The sequence below is a fragment of the Astyanax mexicanus genome, chromosome 1 (genome assembly GCF_023375975.1).
Source record: "Astyanax mexicanus isolate ESR-SI-001 chromosome 1, AstMex3_surface, whole genome shotgun sequence".
Taxonomy (NCBI): Eukaryota; Metazoa; Chordata; class Actinopteri; order Characiformes; family Acestrorhamphidae; genus Astyanax; species Astyanax mexicanus.
Window position 1 is genome coordinate 33,008,334 of NC_064408.1, and position 6,224 is coordinate 33,014,557.

Consider the following 6,224-nt stretch of genomic DNA (forward strand, 5'->3'; position numbering starts at 1 on the left):
CATTTACATTAGTCTATATCAATGTTATAGCATCGGATTTTTTTTAGAACATAATTTTAAACATTTGTTTTTAACATTAAAAAATAACATTCTGGTAATGTTAAGAAAACTGAAAATATTATGTTCCAACATTCCAAGACAGTGTTCTAGGAACATGAAATTATTGTTGCAAATAAGTTTGAGGTTATGTGCTGGAAATATGTATATTATTAAAAAAACAGTCTGAGAACATTAAGAAAACTGGACAGGTAAAGGCTATTTGAATGTTTCTAGAATGTTCAGTTGTTGTTCTTTGAATGTTACCTGTAACTTTGTGTGAAAATATTATGAAAACATGACAAAACTAGACAGATTTACATAAATGGAACATTCTGCATAATGTTTGTTTAACAACTGTTAACTGTTACTTTTATTCTAAAAGTAAAATTTTATTAGCTGGGTATTCATAACATTTTGAGGTTGGTCCATTTCTACCCTAACCCCAAACTGAATTCAAAAACATTTCTTAACAAAAAATAATTAGCATAATGATGACAACAACATGCAAAATGTAGCAAAAAAAACCTAATACCCGTCTTTGGGTATTTGGGTTTTTAGGATAAAAAGGGCAGGCAGCTGTTCTCACAACAAACAATCAACTAACTTGTGCACCGTTTGTCCTCACAAGTTCTCACAAGGGTTCAGAGGAATACACTATCTTTAATATGGGGTCTATGAGGGGAAACACTAACTGTCTCCTGTTTGTATTTACCACACTGAACGCCTCACATCTCGTGTTTAAATGCTGTAGTCTCCGAGCCAGGTGCATAATTAACCAAAAGTTTAATATCCCAAAAGATGGAAAGAAAGTAATAAATGTTATGCAACAAAACACTAAACACACATTTTTCATTTGATTTTATTCAGTTTTTTAAGAGCAATTCGTATGTTAAATGCATGTGTCAGCTGACAATGAACAATTAGAAAAAAATACAACTAGATGCGAAATAAATGAGGATATTTTCAGTTTTACACTATACTACTTTACTAAACAGACCATTATACTACAGAGACTGATCACTGTTTTTTATTTGATTTTATGTTTTCAGGTGATAGAGGATTGATCTTCATAGGTGGTAGGGTTAGGGTACACGTTGGGAAACCTACAGAGAAAAAAACAAAGAATAATTACAACTCGCAAAAAGATACAAGACGAGCTCTAGTTTGATATTGTCACTGTCATGCAACAACCATGTATCTTCAACATGGCAACATAACATCATAATCTTTAATGGAAGCATTTTAAATAGTTTATATTAAAACTTTAGTCATAAAATGTGGACAAAATGTAAATAAAGTTTTGATTTGATTTCAAAAAGTTTAAAAGTTTTGCTGCTTAAAGCCTGAAACACTAACCTACAATATACATATATTCTCTATGACTACATTCGAGTTGTATTCCTGGCAATCCCTCATTCCCCACTACTAAGAAATCCAAAAAGGTGGGCTTATCTAAAATAAACATCATACCCACTTCTAAATGACTGTTTATCAAACTGTGAATCATACAGATTGTTTAAAAAGTGGAATTCAAGGAGACTTTATTGTCTTTCGCATCACATGTGGTACATGAGGTGGAACGAAATTGTGATCTCACGATCCAGTTTACACCCAATAGCTGTTGTTAAAATAGATAAAATAGATAATATAGATAAAATAAGAGTGCAAGTTTTGCTATAACAGCATGATAGTGTGAATTAAGAACAGTACAAGATAAAGTGTGTCAGTGCTATTTAAGGTGACAGTGTTTGTAAACAACAATTTTCCTTGTAAAGTGTCAGTGCAGTGTGTTGTTGAGGAGGAGTTTAAGAGTCTTATGGGAATGAAGCTGTTTCACCTTTAAGATGCACACATTCTTACTGTGTTAGCGCACAATAAGAAGAGAATCAGAATTTATTATCTTTATTTAGCTTTAATTATTATCTTCTGTTTCTGGCTAGAGATTATACAGCTATCTAATTTTCTGCTCCAAGAAAAAAGTACAGCAAAGTCCTTATTTTTAAAGATGTATATTTACAGTATATTACATCAATTATGTAATCAAATATGTACGTGATTAGGCCAATGGTAACAATGATTCTAATGTCTTTGGGTTAATGTCTCTGACTCAAAGATGACATTACATCATTCCAAACACTAAAACAAGACTGTTCCCAAAAGGTTGTACCTGCTTTACATAAGTGAGTCAGTAACCACACCAAAATTTAAAGCTCATCCAAGTCCACAGGTCTAGACAAGACAGAAAAACAGAACAGATTAGCATTGTGTCTCTGTATGTGTGTATCTACTGGTTTTCTCAACATCTTTATCATTTAATGAACCAGTAAATGAATTATTTTTATAGCCTATTTTAAATTAAAAGAAATCAGTAAATATAAGCCAACTTAGTACATCTATACATAACACCTTATTCTACAATTGCTTTTTGTTTGTGTGTGTGTGTGTGTGTGTGTGTGCATTTACTTTGCTTTTTGTTTGCTCCCACAGGTCAGCCTTTTGCCTGTCAAAGAAAAACATTGTCTTCAAAACAGCAATGTGTGTGTTTCATTGTCTATGATGTCATTACTACAATACAGGATAGATTATAGTGAGTATATTGTAGGTACATGTGATGCATTTTCACAGGGCACTATTATGAACATCTGCTATTTTATGCAGAGACAAATGACAGATTTTGTCTATGTCTGTCTAACTATTTAATACTTTTTTTCCTGGTAACCCTAATATTCCTTCTGAATGTCACTGCAATCACGACACTTTCTTCTGGGTGCAACTATTTTTGCAACCATTTCTATGATTTGATGATATTTATGGTTTTTTTTGTTTATCACTGGCAAATAATAACATTCATCTATGATTAGTGTAAACATAACTTCTCACTGTACCTGCACTCTAAAAAACAACGATTTAAAACATTTAAACTGTAGTTTATGTATGATTGTTTCAAAAATGTTAAACTAGAACAAAACCATTAATTCAAAATTTTAACCAGTAGCAGTATGTATATTTCAAACCTCTAAGAGATTAGTTTTTTAGTATCTCATTGTTGTAAACTATTAGGCATTTAAAAACAAACTGTATTTCCACATTCTTTACTTCCCACTAATAACTTTGATAAAAAGTGGAAATGAGTCCACTTCTCTTTACTTTTACTGCTTAGCTGCTCCCAAAACACCTGGTTTGAATAATTGGCTAGTAGTTTCAGAGTTGCTGGAGAGTTTTAAAGCAAGAAAACCAAAAAAATGTGCAGGATAAAAAGCCTCCAGAACCAGAAATGAGACACATTTGTCTAAATCATGTAATGTGTTGTTACTTACCCATAATAATGGCAATGCCAAAACAGAACAGAACAGCAGCGAAGATCAGCCCTCCTTTTCTAATCACCTCATAATCTTACACACAAACACACACACACACACACACACAAACACACATATGAATATTTATAAAATAAATAAATGAAATTCTTTTTCATACTTTTTCCAAGTAATCATTTTATGTCCATTCCTCACAAAATGTTTATGCAAAAAATGCATGGTTATGAATTGACAGCAATAATACCCAAATAATCAACTGATTAATAATATACTTGATACATTAACAAAAGTTTGAATGCAATTTATTTGTAATTATTTCCCATTTTTTCCCCCAATTTTGCTAGGCCAACTGTCACACCCATTCAGTTGCTACTCAGCTGTAGATCCACCATAACTAGTGTTGCCACAACACAAGAAGGGTGAAGACTAGCACATGCCTCCTCCGACACATGTAAAGTCAGCCAGCTCACAGACGCCCTGGTGCTAAGTGACATCACCCTTTGGAATGATGAGAGGAAAGAGCGCCATCTACCCACCCAGAGAGAACAAGGTCAATTAGGCTCTCTCAGGGCTCCGGCAGCTGATGTCAAGCTGCATGACAACGATAGAGGTGATTTTCAAAAAATCACCTCTATCACATTCCATAGATAATTATGTTCAGAATCCCGTATGTTTTATTCTGTGTACATTTTCCTGCTAAACATCACTGGATCCTCTCAATCACAAGATTGTTTAGGAGTCGTAATAAGAATAATGCTTACTGTAGGTGAAGTCGGCATCAGAGTGATCAGGTGTCACTAGAAACAAACAAGACCAACACAAGCACATAGTGAATTCCATTGTGAAGTGGAACGAAAATGATAAATGGTTTCCAAAATTTTAATCAAATTAACATCATAAATGTGTTATGTATTAACCCTTTTTACTCTGAAACTCGATAATAATAATTTTAAAGATGTTGGGTATAAAACGTATCCCAAAACGTATCCCAAGCTTTGAGCTTAAGCACTGTGTCAATCCATCATCCAAAAATGGAAAAAGTATTCTACAACTGCAAACCTACCAAGAAAAGGTTGTCCACCTAAACTGACAGATCGAGCAAGGAGAGCACTGGTCAGAGAAGAAAATCATTATTTAAAAAATACATAAGAAGTGTCATTTGCAGTTCCTCTTAAGTCATGTAGGTGACACTGTAAACACGTGGAACATGGTGCTTTGGTCAGCACCTAAATGCAAAGTGCTATGTGTAACACTGCTCATCACCCTGAACACAACATCCTGCTTTCTTCAGCAGGAAAAGAGAATCTGATCAGAGTTGGAGCTGAATCTGATGGAGCTAAATACAGGGCAATCCTGGAAGAAAACCTGTTTAAGGCTTGTGTTATAATGGCCCAGTCAAAGTCCTGACCTAATCCCATTCAGCACCTGTGTCAAGACTGTAGCAATTGCTGTTCACATATGATCTCCATGGTAGACATATTTTGTGTATTACATTGTGTATATAATGTATCATATAATAACACGCTAATGTAATCACGCCTGAATGTTTTCACTTGTATTTGATATTATACATATTATCATAGACTTCCTAATGTTTGACACATACATCCATCTATCCATTGATCCATTCATCTTCTAATTTCCTAATCCTATATTTCACTGACCATTTAAAGCACCAATAAACATTCACAGAACAAGAAGAACTCATGTCAACAGTTACATTTTAGCAAAAGCCTTCAAGTCCAAAGCAGCAGTAAATGACCCTGTGGGTAAAACAATTAAAAAACACTTATTTACTCAAATTTACTGTAGCAGAACCGATAGCTTGTTTGCCTGACACGGACCATTTGGTTGGAAAAGCTATTTTTCGGGTTATCTGCTTCCCAGCTGCACTCATATTCCCTGTTGTTCCTCTATGGGACTGTGCCAGTCAATTATCAGCGATTAGCTGGAGGCAACGGTCCTGTAGCTGAACTGAGCTTATCCACAGAATTAATGCTGCAGAGAAGCTATGGAATTGGCCATTAGGGACAGCTATTCAAAATGCACTAACTGCATGAAAATGAAGTAAAAGTGCGGGTAAAACAAGATATTCATTTATTAAGTTTTAACTTACAGTAGAACTTTATTTTTAACCAAAACCAGACTGATAAAATGTCAGTTTAATGTAACAATATTCATTCTGTATAAACTAGAGCTACAAGGATGCTATTGTTAACTAGTGGTGAAAATATTTGTGAATGTTTTTGACCTGTATCACATCAATTTCTCCAGTGAAAAAAAACTGAAGAAAAGAAAGCAAACTTCAGATACCAAACATGGCTTGACCAACTGTGGTAAATGAGAAACAGTGTAAGTGTTTAACTGGCCATAATGTAAAACAATTCCATTAGTGTTGTTTTTAGCATAGTTGAAAATGAATTAAACTGAACTAGTAAAGTTTGCAATATCAAAATAGCCAAAGTACAATTTCATTTGAGAACGTACACCAAAAACATCCAACTCTATCGTTCACTTACCTTCCCCCATTGTTCAAGGTGTGTAACTCTTGCTTAAGTTGAAGTGCGGAGGCTGGTGGTCAGGCTGAGTGTGTGTGAAGTTAATAATGATGAGAAAGCATAGTGTGTTTGGGGCAATAAGTGGTAAGAGAATGTGTTCCAGAGGGAGGAGAGAGAGAGAGAGAGAGAGAGAGAGAGAGAGTGTTCCTTGTTTTTCATTTGACCCTGAAGAGTGCTCTGGTTAATGTTTGCTTATTTATACCAAATGCACAATATCAGATGTTGTCAGATAATTTTCTATGGATAAAAAGCTTACCATCCTCATATTTTACACATTTATTTTGCAAATTAAAACAAAATGCATATACTT

At 34.2% G+C, this 6,224-nt stretch overlaps 1 non-coding gene across 1 annotated transcript; it reads right to left on the bottom strand.

The window, feature by feature from the left end:
• Positions 1–882: 882 nt before the first annotated feature.
• LOC103022524 (uncharacterized) lies at positions 883–6,002 on the bottom strand. Its single transcript, XR_007438538.1, has 6 exons — positions 5,876–6,002; positions 4,118–4,153; positions 3,357–3,431; positions 2,503–2,539; positions 2,207–2,268; positions 883–1,142 (listed from the first exon to the last, which is right to left on the bottom strand). It is a non-coding gene; the product is annotated as an uncharacterized LOC103022524 (transcript).
• Positions 6,003–6,224: the final 222 nt, after the last annotated feature.